The following is a 21,560-nucleotide window of genomic DNA, read 5'->3' as shown; positions in this document are numbered from 1 at the left end:
GGCACCTCTCATATCAAAACCCTCTGACATTTTAACTCAGCTAATAGCTGCAAAAGCACTTTTAAATGTGAGAGCAGAGCAGAGCAGAGTAGAACAATGAGACTGGAGGAAGTCTCCCTGCTGGACAAAGAGGTCAAATATCATATTGTGCGGGTTTGGGGAAAGCAATACCTTGTTTCTTTTTGTTTCTTCATGCATTCTATTGATTTTTTTTTTATAAAGAGAAAATGTCGTTTTGCAGATGAAAAGCTGTCATCTTCCCACTGAACATATATCCCATAGAAATTGGCAGCTTCACACAGTTCCAGTACAGAGCCTATTGACCTAAAGACCTGTCCTGATGAGTACACTGCATTTCCAGGCTAGTCACAGAGAGGGCTAAGGATATTAATGCACTGCTTGAACTCAGTCGGCTTGGACTGCAATTCCGTTGGGGCAGGGACCATCTATTGTTTTAGTACAGTTATTGTCCAGTGCCTAGACTTAGGTGCTGCTGTAATATTATAATTAGAGTTGGCTGAAAAATATAAATTATTTTTTGAGAGATACCAAAAAAAAATTTTTTTCAAAATTCCCAGCAAAAAATTTTCAGCTTTTCAATGCAAACCCCAAATGGAAATATTTTTGGTTTTTTGAAAACTGCTTTCAATACAAATTTTTGGTTTTCAAAAACCAAATATTCAAAACTGTTCATGAAAACAAACATTTTACCAAAAAAAATCAAAATTTGTAATGAAAACATTTGGGTTTTTTGATCTTTATTTTAAATGGAAAATTTAGATCAAAATGAAAATTTTCAAGCAAAAATTTTCTTTTTGGTAAAAAAGCCACTTTTGGTCAAAAAATGTGTAGACCATTTTTTTTGACATCCCCTACTCGTCCTAATGCAGACATGATGCCTGCAGCTTCTATAAATGTCTCCCTATTTCTAATTAAAGCACTTTTCTGCACTGTCCAAGCAGTGGTTCCTTGAAACTCATCAGACAGCTTGAGCCTTGTGGTTCAGCCCTGAACTATAGATTCATAGCTTCCAAGGCCAGAAGGAACCACTGTGATCATCAGTAAGTTTAGGTTTGAAATTCGACAAAGGTTTTGAATCATCACAAGAGTGAATTTCTGGAATGGCCTTCCAAGGAGAGTAGTGGGGACAAAAATTCGAACTTGTTTTAAGACTGAACTTGATAAGTTGATGGCGGCAATGGTATGATGCAATGGCCTACAATGGCATATGGCCCATCCATGACTACTATTAGCTTATAGCTCCAGCGGCCAAAGATACGATACTAGAGGAGGTGGCAATGGAGTAGGGCTGAGCACAAGTCTACTGAGGTTCATGGAAAGCTCAAGTGGGCTTTGGTTCAGATATCCTAGAGGAGTTATAGACTCATAGACTCTAGGACTGGAAGGGACCTCGAGAGGTCATCGAGTCCAGTCCCCTGCCCTCATGGCAGGACCAAATATTGTCTAGACCATCCCTAATAGACATTTTTCTAACCTACTCTTAAATATCTCCAGAGATGGAGATTCCACAACTTCCCTAGGCAATCTATTCCAGTGTTTAACTACCCTGACCGTTAGGAACTTTTTCCTAATGTCCAACCTAAATCTCCCTTGCTGCAGTTTAAGCCCATTGCTTCTTGTTCTATCATTGGAGGCTAAGGTGAACAAGTTTTCTCCCTCCTCCTGATGACACCCTTTTAGATACCTGAAAACTGCTATCATGTCCCCTCTCAGTCTTCTCTTTTCCAAACTAAACAAACCCAATTCCTTCAGCCTTCCTTCATAGGTCATGTTCTCAAGACCTTTAATCATTCTTGTTGCTCTTCTCTGGACCCTCTCCAGTTTCTCCACATCTTTCTTGAAATGCGGTGCCCAGAACTGGACACAATACTCCAGCTGAGGCCTGACCAGCGCAGAGTAAAGCGGAAGAATGACTTCTCATGTCTTGTTTACAACACACCTGTTAATGCATCCCAGAATCACGTTTGCTTTTTTTGCAACAGTATCACACTGTTGACTCATATTAAACTTGTGGTCTACTATGACCCCTAGATCTCTTTCTGCCATACTCCTTCCTAGACAGTCTCTTCCCATTCTGTATGTGTGAAACTGATTGTTCCTTCCTAAGTGGAGCACTTTGCATTTATCTTTATTGAACTTCATCCTGTTTACCTCAGACCATTTCTCCAATTTGTCCAGATCATTTTGAATTTTGACCCTGTCCTCCAAAGCAGTTGCAATACCTCCCAGTTTGGTATCGTCCGCAAACTTAATAAGCGTACTTTCTATGCCAACATCTAAATCGTTGATGAAGATATTGAACAGAACCGGTCCCAAAACAGACCCGTGCGGAACCCCACTTGTTATACCTCTCCAGCCAGATTGGGAGCCATTAACAACTACTCTCTGAGTACGGTTATCCAGCCAATTATGCACCCACCTTATAGTAGCCCCATCTAAATTGTACTTTCCTAGTTTATCTATAAGAATATCATGCGAGACCGTATCAAATGCCTTACTAAAGTCTAGGTATATCACATCCACCGCTTCTCCCTTATCCACAAGTCTTGTTATCCTATCAAAGAACGCTATCAGATTAGTTTGACACGATTTGTTCTTTACAAATCCATGCTGGCTATTCCCTATCACCTTACCACCTTCCAAGTGTTTGCAGATGATTTCTTTAATTACCTGCTCCATTATCTTCCCTGGCACAGAAGTTAAACTAACCGGTCTGTAGTTTCCTGGGTTGTTTTTATTTCCCTTTTAATAGATGGAATCTCCCCCGTCTCCCATGATTTCCCAAAGATAATAGCTAGAGGCTCAGATACCTCCTCTATTAACTCCTTGAGTATTCTAGGATGCATTTCATCAGGCCCTGGTGACTTGCAGGCATCTAACTTTTCTAAGTGATTTTTTACTTGCTCTTTTTTTATTTCATCTTCTAAACCTACCCTCTTCCCGTAAGCATTCACTATATTAGACATTCCTTCAGACTTCTCAGTGAAGACCGAAATAAAGAAGTCATTAAGCATCTCTGCCATTTCCAAGTCTCCTGTTTATGTTATGCATTACTACAACAACACCCTGACTAATTCTAGCAACACCACTGCCCATACCAATCTCCCTGACACAAAATGTAGAGAGAAAATTCCATCCCTGATGGCAAAAAATGTGGTTTGATGATTCAGATACATACACTGAATATCTACAGACCCTCTGCCACTGCTGCAAAGGTGGTAGCATGCTCAATTCTCCTCCACCTCAGAACAAATCTGCTCCACAGACTGCTCTGTAAACTCAGATATTTCCATTTGCCTCCAGAACACAACATCTCTCAGAATGAGGCATCATGGCCTCAGTTCTTTGCGTTTGGAATGGGCCATCATACACTACCCAGAACAACAAACTGACCACAGGGCCAAGGACAACGCTCTCATTCAGAGAATTTGGTCTATTCACCTTTCACACAAGTGTTCATGGAAACAAAGCATTCTCATCTGTAGCTGGGGCCACTGGCTTTTCTAGATGGTAAAAGAGGGGAGACAGAACAGCTGGTATCCTCACCAAAGAAACTGTGAACACCCAAAACCGGCAATAGGCCAACTGGTGCTAAAGACACCATCACTTGACGCTAGTAACCTTGCAAACCCACTGTCTAACTTCTCTTTTCTAAACAAGCTAGTCAATAATGGAAATCTATTAATAGGAGTCTCCAGTGCCACTTGACAGTGTGTTGGCTTCCTCTCAACAAACTGACCACAGGGCCAAGGACAATGCTCTCGTTCAGAGAATTTGGTCTATTCACCTTTCACACAAGTGTTCATAGAAACAAACATGGGGGAGGGATAGCTCAGTGGTTTGAGCATTGGCCTGCTAAACCCAGGGTTATGAGGTCAGTCCTTGAGGGCCTACTTAGGAATCTGGGGCAAAAATCAGTACTTGGTCCTGCTAGTGAAGGCAGAGGGCTGGACCCAATGACCTTTTGAGATCCCTTCCAGTTCTAGGAGATTGGTAATCTCCAATTTAAAAAAAGAAAAGAAAAGAAAAGAAACAGCACAACACCTCTTCCCCACCAGACTTGATGTCTCCTAGCTCTTAGCTGGAAAGAAATTTATGTAGCATCAAGCTCAGGAAAATGTATTTCACAGGGTGACTGAACTATAAACATGAGGGACAAAAACACCCTAAGTTCTCTCTTCCTATCCATCTGTCTTTTCCACCTAAAATGAGAAAAAAACAGCCTATGCACTTTGGGGGCATATCCTGACCTGAAACTTGGTCAATAATGATACTGGGACCCTGTGCTAAGAGCTTCACCTTAAATCAAGTCTAGTCTAAGTTTAGTATTAGGAAACATTTTATCTGTATTTTTCTTGTAGCCATTTCGGACTTTAATGCCTTAGTACTTGCATTTGCTTAAAATATCTCTCTTTGTAGCTAAATAAACTTTTTTGTTCTTTAATTAAAATTAATCCAATGTTGCAAACTGTGTGGTTAACTCCATTTAAGGTGGCAAGTTGCTGTATAGTGTTCCTTTGCAGAACAACGAACCTTTGTTATCTGAACTGTCCAGGAGAGGGCTGGACAGTGCAGCACAGAATACAGATTTTGGGAGAAGGGTTGAGATTGGAAGTGTGTTGGGGGGTCCCCCTTCAAGTGATAACTAAGGCTGATGGAAGACAGTGTGTGACTGAAGAGAAGCTGTCAGGCTGCAGTTACACACAGGCACTCAGGGTGTGGCTTGCATGTTGAAAGACTGTTTGTGAGCAGCCCAAGTGGGAGCTGCAGCAGAAAGGCATTGTAAGGCATCCCAGGTTGCAGGATAGGGATTACACAGCCCCTCACTGAGCTGGATTGCATTCTGGAAGTTCATAGAGGGCTCTGAGTTATTACAAAGAATTCTTTCCCAGGTGTCTAGTTGGTGGATCTTGTCCACATGCCCAGGATCTAACTGACTTCCATATTTGGGGTTGAGAAAGAATTTTTCCCAGGTCAAATTGAAACAGAGTCAGGGGCGAGAAAGGGACTTTGTCTTCCTCGGAAGCATGCAGCACTGGTCACTTGCTGGTTGAATTAGAATAAATGGTGAGTTCTCTGTAACTTGAAGTGTCAGGACTTCAATAACTCAGCCAGAGGTTAGGAGTCTAGTACAAGAGAGGGCGAGTGAGGTTCTGTGGCCTGCGATGTGCAGGAATCATAGAAGATTAGGGTTGGAAAAGCCTGTAGGCTGTCATCTAGTCCAATCCCCTGCTCAAAGCAGGACCCACACCAGCTGAATCATCCCAGCCAGGACTTTGTCAAGCCAGGCCTTAAAAACCTTTAAGGATGGAGATTCCACCAGCTCCCTAGGTAAACTATTTCAGTGCTTCTCCACCCTCCTAGTGAAATAGTGTTTCCTAATATCCAACCTAGACCTCCCCCACTGCAACTTGAGGCCATTGCTCCTTCTTCTGTCATCTCTCACCACTGAGAACAGCTGAGCTCCATCCTCTTTGGAACCCCCCTTCAGGTAGTTGAAGGCTGCTATAAAATCTCCCCTCACTCTTCTCTTCTGCAGACTAAATAACTCCAGTTCCCTCAGCCTCTCCTCATAAGTCACATGTCCCAGCCCCCTAATCCTTTTCATTGCCCTCTGCAGGACTCTCTCTAATTTATCTACATTCTTTCTGTAGTGGGGGACCAAAACTAAACACAATACTCCAGGTGTGGCCTCACCGATACCGAATAGAGGTGATTAAGATTAGATGATCATAATGGTTCCTTCTGGCCTTAAGAGGTCATCTCCTCTGACCTCCTGTATAACACAGGCCACAGCACTTCCCCAAAATAACCCCTAGAGCACAGCGTTTAGAAAAAACATAAATCTTAGTTTAAAAAAAGGTCAGCGATGGAGAACCCACCGCAGCCCTTGGTCAGTTGTTCCAATGGCTAATTAAGGGTGGTGAGTAACTGCTCCATGCCAGGAGCAGCCTTGAGAAGGATTTGTGCCTCTCACTCCTCTTTTGCTCTGGTAGCAAAGTTAGTGCCATCTACTCTGGCACAATTCTGCCTACTCCTTTACCCTCTCTGTCACATGCCCACCCATTTCCTTGCAGCAGGGAATATCTGGAGAGCAAGGGCTGTGGTCTGCACCATACTTAGATACAAAACCCTAGGTAAAGGGTTAGGGGGGGCTTTACTTCTCCTTGTCCCTCTGCTTGGCTAAGTATGACAAGAGCACAGTCCAGCGCTCTGCGCTGAGTTCTTGCACCACTTATACTAATTCTAAAAGTAGGGAGGAGCCCTCATTCCGCAGCCCCTTCTGAACAGACTGCTTCCTTCACTCCTGGTTCACCACTCCATTGCAATGCAAATATCTCAGCCTTGAGACTTGCTGGAATAAGTTGTGTCTCATACACAGAGATCATGCAGGATTTATTTCTAGATGAAACTGGGCTGATAAAACAAAGCAAATTATTAATCCACTCAAGCCAGCCATCTAACACCCAAAGCCTGTTACTCTGGCAAAAAGGTATTCAGCTGAATCAAGGAGGATTTATTTTGCCTTCTCTTCTTGTTAAGTTTGGAATTTGTATCTGGAGTTTAGGCCTTTTGTATCAATAACCAACTGGCTGGATCTTCATTGTCAGCGAATTATCTGACAGTTTCCAGTTAAGCGAGAAACAAAAGCCAGGATTCATGCACTCTTTGCTACATTTTTATCTGGTGTCAAAGTGCTGATACGAGAAATGAATTAATCTGAATATTCAAGGAATTGACCAAGCTTGAGTTACCCATTAAATATCTCCTGGTTCCTCTACCTCTCTGACCATTTTTTTCAATGTCTTTTTGGTGAGTCCTCACCCAGTGGCACATCAGAGGGCTGCCAGTCCTTTATTCATCTTCCGTTAAACTTTTCCTGTGGGACCTCATCCACTCTCTCTGCTTCACTGTCATCTGAATGACTTATGACTTGTACCCTACCTGTCAATTCCTGACTTATCTTCATCTAGCCAAACCTGCTGGCCAGCGAAACTCTCTTGTGTGTTCTCCTTATTGTCTGGCCCTAAAGTGTAACGTAGCTAACTGAGCTCCATCTTCCTTTTCAAGCTAGCCCTGCTCCCATATCTGGTCACTGTTGAGACCACCACCATCTCTTCTCAGGTCCATTAACCTAGGAGTCACCTTTTACTCCTCACTTTACTTTCTTCCACACTCCAAAACCACAGCCAAATCCTGACCCACCAGAATATTTCTAAAATGTGTTCTTTTCCTTTTCTCCCTACAGCTAAAATTCTCTGAGGCACTCACTTACCGTAATCTACTCCTGTCCGGTCTCCCTGTCAGTCAGTTTACCTCCTTTAGTTCAAATAAAGCCAACCACTAAGATCAGTTTCCATACCTGTGCTGATGATGGCATTCCCCACTTTTAATCCCTTACATTAATTTCAGACTTATTGTCTCAGCCCACAAGGCCCTGTATAATTTTGCGCTCCCTACTTAACTGACCGTATCTTTTTACAGTGTCCCAATCATGTTTCTCTATCAGTAATGGCAACCTCAACATGCCCTTTTTCTACTTCTCCAACAGCTGCCTTGGCACCTTCACCAGTCATTATGAAACAGCCTTCCCAAGGCACGTCAAGGTCACTACTCTCTCCTCACTAACTTCCCCTCTGAAGTTGCCTCTGGGTCCAATCCAATAGGAAGAACCTGCACTATTTCCAGTGCCACCTGCAGCTACAGACAGGCCCAGAGGAATGAACATGGACATATTTCTGATGTCAACCGACAAGAGGAAGCTATACAGCAAGAGCTACCTCAGTACTATGCCCTGAATTGTAGCCTGACTGAGAGGGAGCCAACACACTGTCATCTGTCAAGTGGCACTGGAGACTCCTATTAATAGATTTCCACTATTGACTAGCTTGTTTAGAAAAGAGAAGTTAGACAGTGGGTTTGCAAGGTTACTAGCGTCAAGTGATGGTGTCTTTAGCACCAACTGGCCTATTGCAGGTTTTGGAGTGGGTAAAAGGTGTTGGCAGTCTCTTTGGTGAGGATATCAGCTGCTCTCTCTCCCCTCTTTTACCATCTAGACATGCCAGTGGCCCCAGCTACAGATGAGGATGCTTTGTTTCCATGAACACTTGCGTGAAAGGTGAACAGACCAAATTCTCTGAACCAGAGCATTGTCCTTGGCCCTGTGGTCAGTTTGTTGTTCTGGGTAGTCTATGATGGCCCATTCCAAATGCAAAGAACTGAGGCCATGATGCCTCTTTCTGAGAGATGTTGTGTTCTGCAGGTAAATGGAAATATCTGGGTTTACAGAGCAGTCTGTGGAACAGATTTGTTCTGAGGTGGAGGAGAATTGAGCATGCCAACATCTTTGCAGCAGTGGCAGAGGGGCTGTAGATATTCTGTGAATGTATCTGAATCATCAAACCACATTTTTTGCCATCCAGGATGGAGTTTTCTCTCTACATTTTGTGTCAAGGAGATTGGTGTGGGCAGTAGTGTTGCTAGTATTAGTCAGGATGTGGTTGTAGTAATGCATTAACTCCTCTAGGATATCTGAACCAAAGCCCACTTGGGCTTTCCATGAACATCAATAGACTTGTGCTCAGCCCTACTCCATTTCCACTTAGTTGGATACAATTTTCTTTAAGTAAATATTGGCAGTTAGCAGGATCCAGAAGTTTCCAGGGGCGTCCTGTGATAACCATTAACAAAAGGTCGCAAATAGGAATCTATTCGTTTTTTATTTCAATTTAAAATAATAAAAATAAAATTAATAAATAATGATAAGCATAATAGCATTTGATTTCCTTTTTGCGCCATCCCCTGACAACTAACCAATTTGAAGCAAAGATGTAAATGTTTTTAACGGATAAAAGTAAAAACCAAAATGAACTTGGCAAGGGGGACAGAGTAAATAAAAAAAGATGATTCATTAATATTTGGGTGTGACAGAAAAGGCCTTAGTCTTGCGCTCACGTCATATATTCTGGAATCTTTCCAATGCAGGGGTGGCCAACCTGTCACTCCGGAGCCACATGTGTTTCTTCAGAAGTTAATGTGATGCTTCTTGTCTAGGCACCGACTCCATGGCTGGAGCTACAGGCACCAACTTTCTAATGGGCTGAGGGTGCTCACTTCTCAACCCTGTCTCTGTCACAGGCCCTGCCCCCCACTCCACTCCTTCCCACCTCCCTCCCCTGAGCCTGCACTGTCCTCGCTCTGCCTCCCCCAACCTCCTGCACATCACCAAACAGCTGATCGGGAGGTGCGGGGATGGAGTAGGAGGTGCTGAGTGGTGGGGCTACTGGAGAGCAGGAGGGGCTGGGGGCTGGATGTAGGGGAGCTGATCAGGGGCTGCTGACAAATTACCGTGGCTCTCTGGCAATGTACATTGGTAAATTCTGGCTCCTTCTCAGGGTCAGTTGGCCACCCCTGATGTAACTAGTTTATCTTTCTTTTGCTATTTACCTGCATTGTACATAAATGCGATACAATTCATCAGCTACTCACAGAGACGAAGAAGCAGATCTTGAAGCGCCATGACGTGTTGCCAAAGGGATTGCAGACAGTAGGTTACTAAGCAGCCACAGTAAATGGGGACAGCCCACATGTGCTCATAACAAACCAAAAAAATGAAGTGTGATGGTGTGAATTACACCCACACTCTGGCTTAGACATGAAATACGCCAACATACACTCCAAAAATAAATGAGCAAATGATGTATGAAAACGTGTGACAGTAGAAACCAAGCATTTGGCTGAAGTGCAGTGCGCAGAAATTCCCAGGCAAAGGAAATTTATTTTGACTTATGGACTTCGTGAAAATACTTATAATTGACCAACTATAAATCAGAAACCACTAGGGGTCTATTCCTGCAACACATACACATGTGAGTCCATATATCACCTGAGAACTCGCACTAACTTCAGTGGAATTGCTCACATCGGTAAAGTGACACAGGTGTAAGTATTCGTAGGGTCAGGCCTTAAATGATTTCATGCCATTTAGGCGCTCGTTCTAGCTATACATCCAAGCTATAAGCCAAATATTTTGACCCCACGTTTGATTTAAATAGATTTCCTACTTCTCAAATGAAATGAAAGGAAACATACACTGGGTTGCTGGAGCAAGGGACTGGGTTTCAGGAGGCTGCAGTTCATTTGGGCTATTGGCTGTATGGCAGCAGTGTCCAGAAGACCCTGTCATAGTTGGAGCCACAGTGTGCTAGGTGCTGTACAGACACATAGGAAAACATGAGCCCTGCTACTAAAGAGCAGAGGCTTATAGAAAAGAGACAAATGCTGCAGGGAAAGGAATATAATGTGTAAGCAAACTGACAGGGACTGCAGGGTGTCAAACATTATTTATAATTGTTGCTGAAATATAATACATAAATTATATTTTCTGTGTCTATATTACATTTGATTTGCACTCCAAGGTGGGAGTAAGGGGGAAGCGAGGTGATGAGGCAATACGACCAAGTCAGTGACTGAGGAGGAAGGAGGGGAAAGTGTGATGAGGAAAGGAAGAGTGGAGGAAAAGGAAGAGAAATAAAGGGTGGAGGGAGTCACGCTGATCAAGGAAGAACTGTATGTTGGGGTTCCCCTCCCCAATTTCCTTTAAACACATTTGATGAGGAGTTTTTTGCTCCCCAGTTCATTTTAGAGGGTTCGTTACCGAAGACAGACTCAGTCCTCACATCACCTCCCTTCTCTCTGTGCAAACTTCTACCAGCTGCTTCTTCAGTTTCAGCTTTGCTGCTGCTGTTACTAGTTAGCACCATCTTGCAGGACCTTAGGAAGGGCATGCACCAGCGACAGAACAAAGAAACTGACTCTTCATAACGTGCTGCCTCATGGACAAAGTAAACATGCTGAAAAATAGAAAGGAAAAAAATGCCGTGTGCTTTAATCCCATTCAGTTATAGGAAGCGTGGCAGTTCCTTGTAACAATAGTTTCAGGCAGAAATGTGACTGTCACTGTGACAGTGTCCCTTCACAATTTTCACTAATGATATAATTCCCAGAAATCCCATCTCCCCTGAAAGTATGTGACAAATGCCATCCGGCTGACGTGGGCTGTGCTGTTTATTCTGCATCAGCTCGCCCCTTTGCAGCCACTCATTAGTTCTAACGTGGAAGAAGAGAAGTCTCTATCCATGTACACTGAAAGCTCATCTCGCTTTAAATGAAATCAAGCTAACAGTGGCTTATTAGCAAAGCAATTTTCAGATAAACAGGCTCTGAAACTTAAAGAAATCTTTAAACTCCATTAAATAATACAGTTCTTTAGCAGGAATTTCTCCTGGGAAGGGATGTCTTCTATTCAAGTGCCATGTTATGACAAGCATGACAGACTTGATAGTGATCTGTTCCAACTCATGACATTGCTTAAATTAGGTTAGATAGCGTCTGTATAGGCTTTCTAAGAAAAGCTCCTTTGGGTGAAAGCACTATTATTTTTTTTAATCGCTGTGAATTATGATTTTCTTCTCCTAGGAGTCATAAACTACATTGCTATGTGGTAGTAGATCATGTAATGTATGCAATACGTGGTACCTTAGTAGAAAAACTACATTTGCAAACATTAGAGACAAACTTGAAATCAGAATGGGCTTTCTCTCCCCCCTGCTTGCCCTTCCATTGCCCATTTATGCACGTCTTCCCCCCTCTAGATGTGTCACTTGGTTGACCTGGTAGCTTGCATTCTTTCTTCAAATATTGGAGGGGAGCATGTTTTTTGCACATTCCTGTTTCTTTGCAAAATCCCAAATGATTCACCTGATTTCATCTTATTTCAGCTGCTTTCAAAACCGTGCACACACACACACACACACACACACACACACACACACACACACACACACACACACACACTGTGTGTGAAAAAGACAGATGCAGTCGAGCGGGCAGTTTAACTTCATCCTCTGCAGGCTCAGGCTATCATTGCACAAGACAGCAACTGCAGAAACCAAGGACACTTGGGTAAACAAGGGGAAATTAAGGCTGTATCTAAACCCTACAGCTTGGGTGGACCTGGTTTCACCATGAGCAGTAGGTGTCACGATGCGCCGTTGATCGCTGCCAGCACAGGACCAAGGGAGAGAAGATGCGGTATGCCCCCACTCAATTCAGGTCATCTCATAATATGTCCCAAAGATGTGGGGTTGGAGATAGTGACCAGCTAGCAAGGGTGAAAAATTGGGATGGAGGGTGGGGCGTGATCGGCGTCTATATAAAACAAAGCCCTAAATATCAGGATGTCTGGTCACCAACAATGCATGTGACTCCAAATCCCCTACCCACAGCTAGCTATCTAGGGAAAGTGGGAGGTTTTTTTGCAGTAGGATCCCAAAGGTTTGGCGGTAAATCTTAATTTGTCTCTGCAGCTAAACTGCTGGTGGCCACTGTGACATACTTAGCTGTGACATTGTGATGTCTTTGTTTTCTGTAGACTGCGCTTTTACATTCCTAAGAACTGTGACTTTCAGTGAGATGTGAGCTACCAAGTCACTTAGGCCTAATGCCTCAATGCTGCTCAAGTGCCTGACTCCCACTGAAATCAATGGGTACTTTTGAAAATTTCAATGAGCAGCCATTTTGTTTCCAGGAGCTACTGCTGTATCATATAGGAGGCACAAACATGGATGGTCCAGTACTTAGCCTGGGTCTTTAGAGACCTGGCTTCAGTTCCCTGCTGTGCCACCAACTAGCTCTGTGACACTTAGACAGACAAGTGGGTGAGGTAACAATTTCCATGTGACACTTAGTCATCTAAGTACCTTTGAGGATCTGAGCCAGAGAAACTATGGTCAAGATCCCTAAAGGAATTTAGGTACCTAACTCCCACTGATTTCGATGAGAGATAGGTGCCTACATTCCTTTGGGGATCTGGGCCTGCCTCCTCATGAGCCACCTAAGTCCACCATTTGGGCACCACTAACATTTTCAAAGCCACTGCTGAGGTGCCACCTAAGTTCCCTAGGAGCCTATGTTTGCACCTGTTGGCATTCGCAAAGCCACCTCAGCCCTGATGCTGCCCCACAGCTAATGAGCTACTCGGAGTCCTACCTCAAGCCAAAGCCCTGGAAGTGTGATTCTCAAAGTACGCAGGGTAACATCTATATTGCCAATGGAGCCTGATCCTGGAGGCATGCTCAGGCCCTGCCTAAGTCTTGTGCCTCTCAGACCCTGCAGCAGGAAGGCTGGATGCAGGCCATGCACCAATAAAGGGGACATAACTGGTGCAAACTTAGCTGTCTAGGGACTGTAGGTGCCTACAGGGTTTGGCAGGGGTTTTGATGATCTACATTTTGGATTTAGGCACCTAAATCTAAGTCCTCTTTGTGCATCTAGCCCCAAGTGTCCATTGTTAGGCTGAAACCAAATTCATCTCTTTTTGCCTCAAGCCAGGTTTCTAGAGTGACACATTATTACCTAGCTCCGCCTCCTGCAGCTTGGTGATCATTCAAGGCATGTACTAAGTGTCCTGGTTGGCATGGCAACCTACAGGCAGTGTAACACACAGCCATGGCCAGGTGCTAGTTTTCATGTCCAGCCGGAGCTGCAAGCACCGTAGAAGCAGAGTGGGCTGTCCCTGTAAGGAAGCAAAAGGAGCACTTTGCTTCCCTGGATAGTGCTGTCCCCTGGACAAGTGAAGACTTACAGCTGGTCAGTCCAGGAGGAAGCTGCCTCTTCTCTTCACTACAGAGAAGGCAGCTACAACATGAAACTTATGAGCGTGAGCGGAGGAGAAAAAAATGATTTACATGACACAGGACTTTTTAACGTGGGCTCAATGGAATACTTCAGGCAAGATTATCCAGGGCGTTTCTGTGCCTAAAGATGTAGATAGGCACGTAGTAGGGTCTACAAAAGCACCTATCAAATTAGGGCTCTAAGTCAATGGGAAATGAAATCAGGGGAGTTCCATCTTAATCTCTTCCATTTATATCAGACAAGGGTTGCGAGATCAGTCCTTGCACTGATACACAAGCGTCCAATCCTTAAATGGACTGTGCGCATGTGACACCTGAAATACCCTCTCAGGGTATGTCTACACTGCGAAGAAGCAGCAGCAGCAGCAGCGAGTCAGCTTGAGGTCAGGGTCCCAGGAAGGCTTTTACGGCCTGTGCTGCTAGCCGCTTCACTGCTGTTGTTATCTGAGCTAACAGAGCCAAGCTAGCTCACGTATGTCTACACAGGGTGGAGTCACACCTCTGACTGCAGTGTAACTGTCCCCTCAGTGAGAGCAAAGGACCTTAATGAAGCAATGTTCAGGGAAACGTGATGTTGTCGTTATCGTACTGTACTCCTTTAGCTGACGAACAGAGGACTTCCATCTGCTGTGCTGTTAACCTGGCATCTTTCATGAACACTAAAATCACTTTCAAAGAGAATTGGATATTTACAGCTGACAAGCGTTATCTGATCAGTTTTGTAAATGTTACATTTAAGTTTGCATGGATGCTTCCGAACTATGAAATTGCACTCAAAGCAAAAGTCATGTAAATCATGAACAAAATGACACAACCCCCACCCCTCAAACATACAGCAGGGATTTTTATCTAACCACAATGCATGCAAATCCAATGCAAATTAAACAGGGGTGGGGGTGGTGTGTATGCAAATGTAGAGTCCTACCTGGTCCCAATTTCCACTTTATGAACTGCCTACAGCTATAATTCTTAGATTTTATGAAATGCCCAAATTCTAGTACAAACTTTGTCATTGTAATGAGGGGGAACGAATGGGAAATGATACAAAGTCAGCCCTTTGCTTTGTGCACATTTCTTATTGACAGTTTGACCTTGCATAGAAGTTGCATCATACAAGATGTACAGATAAGATATGGGATGGGAAGGTGCAGCTATTTGTGGAAAAAAAACAAATGTACAGTGGGCATAACAGTGCCCCTTTGTTTCACGTAATGCTTACATAGTCATCATCTGGGATTCAGAGGGGGCATATAACGTGATCTGTAGTGGCCATCATATTGTTAATTTCTGTCAGATCACTAGCTCCACACACAATGCATGCGTCTCCTACCTTCCATCTGCATCCCTCCCAGTTTATACTGGACATAAACCAACTCTCCTTGGCACCACCCTCTCCCTTCCATGTCCTCCCTAGCATTTCAACACCATTCTTTTTTTATGCTTTTCACCCATCATGAACATGGCTCCTATCCATCTACCAGAGATCAATCGTTCTTCCGTGTTTAAAGGGGGTGCTCTTGGGTGGTTCGGGTCTAAAAACTTAGGTTTTCTTTTTCTAGCATGATTTCACAAACACTAGCCAAGTCTTCCAGACTTCAGACATGACATGGCCCTTTTCTCGATCTAAATTCACATTCTTGCAAGAACACAACCAAAAGCTGATTCAGCTTTAGAAGAAGCTTTACATATAAAAAGAGCTGTTAAGGCTTCTGCTGTTTATAAAGGCAGACTAAGTATTTTCTGGAGGAAGTATGATGTCTTAGTGGCCAGGGCAAAAAGGATCTATCTGGGGACCTCCGAAGTTAAGACGTACAAGCTGCTAGAGTCTGCGCTAAACTGCTCCAGCTGGCTGTGAAACAGACGCATTCTCTGTGGCTCAGCCACACAAGGGAGCTTGTAACACACACTCACCAGTGGGTTGCAGAAGCATCTGCAGAAGCAAGTTTTACCAGGATTCTCCTCATCCATCTCTTAAGCTAAGGTTCCAAAATTTCCAATTGAAACACCTATTTAAAAACTCCCAGTGGGTTTTGGGGACTGACATGTTGTGACAGCCCTGCTGTGTTTTCTTCAAGATTTCTAGCAGAATCTTCAAACTGCTGCATTTTGCGCCAGTGCTCTCACTGGGAAACAGCAGGCATCAAATTTACTTTCAAGAGTCTTGATAGCAGAGAAACTTATATCAAGCACAACCTTTCAAGACCTGGCAGATTTAAGATGAACAGATGAGTTTCTCCCCCTCCCCCATATTGGCATTTTAAAAGGGTTCTGATGGCAGTTTCAGCAGCAAGGAAACATGATGGGGATAAAGCAGCTTCAGAGTCTCCCCTTCAGGTTCCATCTACCTGATTTGTCATCTAAACATTAGAAGAAGCTAATTTCTCCAGGGCACCTGTATCCGATTCATCAAGTTTGTCTTCAGGACCTTTCTTTGGGGACATCTCTAAACCCAAATCCTTCTCCAAAACACAAGCTGACAAGCAAATTCCTCCAGGTAGGAAGTGAGGGGAGCCATCTTCCAGCACCACACAGAGGGACTAAAACTCACTGTTTTGAGACCATTCTCTCCAGCAGAAGCAGCTTCTGATACCAGAAACACTACAGGGGGCAGGATGGGAACTGAGCCTTACCCCAATCCCCTGCACTTCCACAGAAACAGGATAGTGGGGCACCCAGCCTCAGTTGCTACCCAAAAGCATCATATATACTGTAGGCCACCAGGGAATTTCCCAAGGGCTATGGCCCTTTAAACTAACCCCTGCATTCTCCGGCAAGGAGGCACTCATCAGCCACAGGCAGCACTCTCCACATTGAGCAAAGCCTCTGGCTGTGTAAAAGGTTTGGGAAAAGCACTAAGCTAAGATTAGGTAAAACATTTCTTTCCTCTTCTTGTAACCTCTGGCACACGGCTCGCTAGAGTAAGCACCCTGGAGGCCGGGCCAGTTTGTTTACCTGCCGCATCAGCAGGTTCAGCCGAGTGCGGCTCCCAGTGACTGCAGTTCGCCGCCCCAGGCCAATGGGGGCTGCAGGAAGCGGCGCAGGTGAGGATGTGCTGGCCGCCCTTCCCGCAGTCCCCATTGGCCTGGAACTGTGAACCACGGCCACTGGGAGCTGCGATCAGCCGAACTTGCTGACACAGCAGGTAAACAAACTGGCCCGGCCCACGAGGGTGCTTATCCTGGCGAGCCCCGTGCCAGAGATTGCCGACCCCTGCATTACACAGAGCTAAATCTCTGCGAGAACAAAAGTGACACAATCTCTAAAGGAAAAGCATTTGCTTGCTCTCTCTAGGTCTATATATATATATATGACCATTTGCTTATCTATCTGTGACCACTGGCCTATAAGCCATGAAATAATTGTGAATGTTGACAGATAACAACTTAAGTATAACACATTCAGAAGGGTTTTCCCACATTTAGTACTTGTTACCACCACAAATTCAATGGTAAATATAATTATGCAAATACACACTCCCCTAGGGCTCTTCTAGGAGGATTGACCTTTCCCAGGCTCTATAGAATGGTGTCCAAACCTCTGTAGCTCCCTCAAGTCTGGGGAACAAGCGGGAGTCTCACAGTCTCCTTCAAGCTCCCCTTGAGTTTCTGTGTTGTCGTGCTGCAATTTGCACCGCCTGCAGCCATTGTAATCATCTTTTTCTCCTCCAGTGGGGTAAGGCAGCCTGCAGCCTAGATCCAACAAACTGGCAAAGTCCCTGGACCACAATCCTGACAGCACAGCCTTCCGGCCAATGAACCGCTCTGCCACTGTGTTTTCCCACTCTGGCTCCCATTCCTCCCATTTATAAACTCCTCCCATTGAGATCCCATTGGTTCCCCCTCACAGAGTGATGCTGGTTGTGTCCTGCCAGGCTGCTTGCCCACAGTGGAAACCCCCAAAGTAGCTTCAAACAACTAATAAGCCCATCTACTGCCTGCCATACCCAAGTTCTGGATGATTCTGGCCCATCCAGATGAGTTATCCCACCTGGTTTTGCATTGGTCTGCAGGCCCAAAAAGTACGCCCAAAACAAAAACAAGGACTATGTAACTTCCTCCACTTTCTTCCCTTGTTTACATCAGTAAATGCTGCCATGCAGGCGGGCGTATCACAGAAACAGTAGTGCTAATGCTCTTGATTTTATCATGCGTGACGGGATTTCCAGGGTTCTGGAGCCCATCTCACTATAGTCCAAGAAGCTCCGGCCTCCTTGTAAAGTCCAGCCCTTGCGGGAGCCAGAAAAATCCTTCCCCTTCACTAGCAGGAGAGGAGGGGGGCAAAGAGCCCAGCCACTCAGCCTGACTTCACTCCCTCCTCCCCACCTATGACAAAAGAGGCCAGTGCCTCTGCTCCTCCCGCACAACACCCTGCAACACCCAGCCTGGGAAGGGACAGAGGATATTAAAAGCCCCTAAACATGCCCTGCTCTGTAAAGGAGAGACTAGAGGAAACCTTGCTGCAGCCCCCAGGCCTGGGGAGAAGGGGGTTGAAGAGCCATAGGAGATGCAGAGGTGAAGCTGAAGGGGCTGAACTGGGAGGGTAGGGACTGATAGGGGCTGAACTGATGGTGGGGGCTGGAGCAGTGCTGCTGGGCTCAGGAAATGAGAGAGACACTGGGGGTGGCAGCAGGGAAGAATAATTAAAATAAAAATGAATTATTGTTAGTTAGTTGGACAATTAATTATGAACTTTTTTTAAAAAATGAAATAATTTATTATTACTGGATAATATATATATTTACATAGTTCTCAAAATTATACAAAGAAAGAAGAGTGATTTAAAGTTCTTTCTGAAACACTTTGACTGTGACTGAATTAGTCACTTTACAATGTTAATGCAGTTAGTGCACTGAAATGGAGAAAGCTCTGAAAGGTGGTTGAGGCTGTAAAGCGATTTTTGCTTGTAAAGATCTTTGCAGCTCAGAAAAACCTTTATTGAAAAATAATTGGAAAAATTAATACATAGAGAAAATATTTCCTAGATGTTTGTTGTTCATTTTCCAGCTTCAATTTATAGGACTTGTACTGTATATATCTAAATGTGTGTGAAGTAGGCTTTTACATCATATTTTAACTTTATCACACTATGGAGCGCTCCTCTGAATACCTACGATATATATGTATAAAAGAATTTAATATAAATACTCCCACTTTTTCCTGCCAGCATGGATGCTTTCCTTCCACCTCTTCTCTCCATTTTTGAATGGATTTTTTGAGGGGACATCCATCCCTGTAATGAGCTGCCATTAACAGAAGCATCCCAATTATATTGAAATGAGTCTCTTGATACTTGGGACTAGCCCAAATAAAACAGTGTTTCTCAAACTGGGGTCGCCGCTTCTGTAGGGAAAGTCCCTGGCTGGCCAGGCCAGTTTGTTTACCTGCAGCGGCGAACCGTGGCCAGTGGGAGCAGTGATCGGCCAGATCTGCGGATGAGACAGGTAAACAAACAGCACAGGCGGCAACCCCAGTTTGAGAAACACTGAAATAAAACAAAAGCCTTAACCATTTTGCAGCTTCTCCATTCTAATGCCCCTTAAATGGGTTTGTGAACCTCCAGCATACACTAAGTCACCACGTGAGCAGAGAGGGAGAGGCATGTGTGCATTAAAGGTTGCCTTCTCAACCTACAATGATACACACCCGCACAGCTGGAGGCGGAGAAGGGAGTTAAAAAGTCAAAGGACAGACTAAAAAACATGGTTGGATTAGTTTTTTTCTAAATCTCATGATTTGTGGGGCCAATCTTGTGATTTTTTTAGGATCCACCTCATGATTCCATCAGACTTAAGTTAAAAAGATCCTGAGATCTGAAACTATGATTGCACTAAAATAATTAGACAATTGCTAGAAGCAGGTCGTGTGGATAGCAGGTGGCTTCCCCATGCCTTTATCAAGGGATTGCACAGGATTTGCCTGAGGGCAGGATTAGTCACATTGTATATGTGTGTGTTTATTTTGGGATGAAAATTCAAGTCAGATGTAGAATGAAAAATGTCAAAACTTAAGAAAACTACATCAGTACCAAGCAACTGGACGTGCACACACACACACACACACACACACACACACACACACACACACACACACACACACACACACACCCCAAGTGCTTGGGATTCCCAAGCCACTGGATCGGCATAATCATGGCCTAAGCAATCTCCAGCCCACACCTAAACCTGTCTATTGGGGACCAGCATAGGAACCCCTCCACAGTGCACAGTAAGTATGGAGACCTGCTGAGCAGCTGCCCTGTCCATGCTGTCCTCTCCCTCAATGCAGCCTCCCCATGCAGTTTAAGAGCTCTAGAAAGCCTCTGTACCAATACTCACCCTTGGAGAAGCAACAACTCACAGTCACTATATAACCAACTACCCAGGACAGGTATAAGCCTCATGTGAAGCCAGAACTGCTCAGATGGCTACTCTTTTCATGAGTATAGATTAAACAGCCCCCTGAGGTTTCAACATGCAACTTCTTTTAATACCTGTGCAAATCTGGCACTGGTAGAAGACAGGAGGTGCCTCTTTCTGTGTGAACCTGTTTTGGAGATTGCCTGTCCTGCTGAGAATCCAGAGCAGAGTCTGGAAACTTCTGCACAAAGGAAGAGTGTTGGATGAATCTTCGAGGAGAATATACCACATTTCAAAAGTGTGGAGAGTGCGCTTCTGAGAGCAGCAGGCACGGACCTATCCGCCCTGGCAAATGGAACATGACCTATTATGGATCAGGACTTTCAGCAGCAAGGACCACAAAGGAAGGCAAGAGGATGGACTAGATAACTTCCTGAAGTCCCTCCCAGCCCTACACTGCTTGCACGACACTGAGGTAGCTGCATGTGTGATTTATCCTGTCTAGTCCATTTCAGGCTAATTCTCTCTCTTTTCAGTGGAAAGGAAAATTGTTTAATTTGGTTTTTTTTGAAGTTCATCTCATCAAATTAGACAGCAAGGTACGGCACATACCTCTCATTGCCAACAAAACCCACATCTTGCAATTATTAAAAAATTAATGGCGTGTCTATGTGTAATATTTTCTTTTTGACAAACTCCACCATCTCCTCAGAGGTTTGTATTTGTCATAACTTGCTGGGAAAGCAGCCTGCAGCACAACATGCTTGCATTCCCCATTTTACAGCACTCAGATGAAAAACAAAACTCTGCCTCTTTTATTTCACTTTTATGTGCAGTGTACGTGTTCAGAAGAATTCACTGTAGGGGTTCCCCCCCTCCCCCCAGCCTTATGAAAAGACCAATCGTTCCTCTTCCTTCTGCAAAGAACAAGTCTGGATTTAAATAGCATTATTTTTTCTTGTTGACAAAGGGGGATCGGGCATGATTGCCATGGTATGGAACATTAACTCTGGTATGCTCCAATATTATATAATGTATGCTCACTCAGACTAGGTATTACGCAGCTCCTTTGGAAATCATGCAGCCTCACAGAGGTCGAGCGAGCTTACAGCTTTTGGATTTGCAGAGTTATCCATCCATTAGGGGTGTCTACCAATATTCTGAGCCACACTGGCTAACGAGAGGAGCCATTTCTACCCAAGAAGTGGTCTCCTTGGGGTATTAACATTTCTACACTTTGGCAGCCCTGGCTAGCAGTCAGCATTTTATTTTATCTGTTGCTGTTAGGCAGTACCTGCACTCTGGTCTCCTGAGTCTGTCAAAGTAATAATCCACCTGACATCCCCTCAGTCTGTGCCATGTTTTATGGGTTTTATAGTGTATTCCTCTATGCAGTCACTATATACATACACTTTGAGAGGAAACCCGCTCTCACATAACTGAGTCAATAAATCCACATCCACCCTTTTATTCTTCTGCTTTCTTTTGCC

Source organism: Gopherus evgoodei, chromosome 7 (assembly GCF_007399415.2).
Source record: "Gopherus evgoodei ecotype Sinaloan lineage chromosome 7, rGopEvg1_v1.p, whole genome shotgun sequence".
Classification (NCBI taxonomy): domain Eukaryota; kingdom Metazoa; phylum Chordata; order Testudines; family Testudinidae; genus Gopherus; species Gopherus evgoodei.
The sequence above is the reverse complement of the archived record's forward strand: the minus strand, read 5'-3'. Positions refer to the sequence as shown.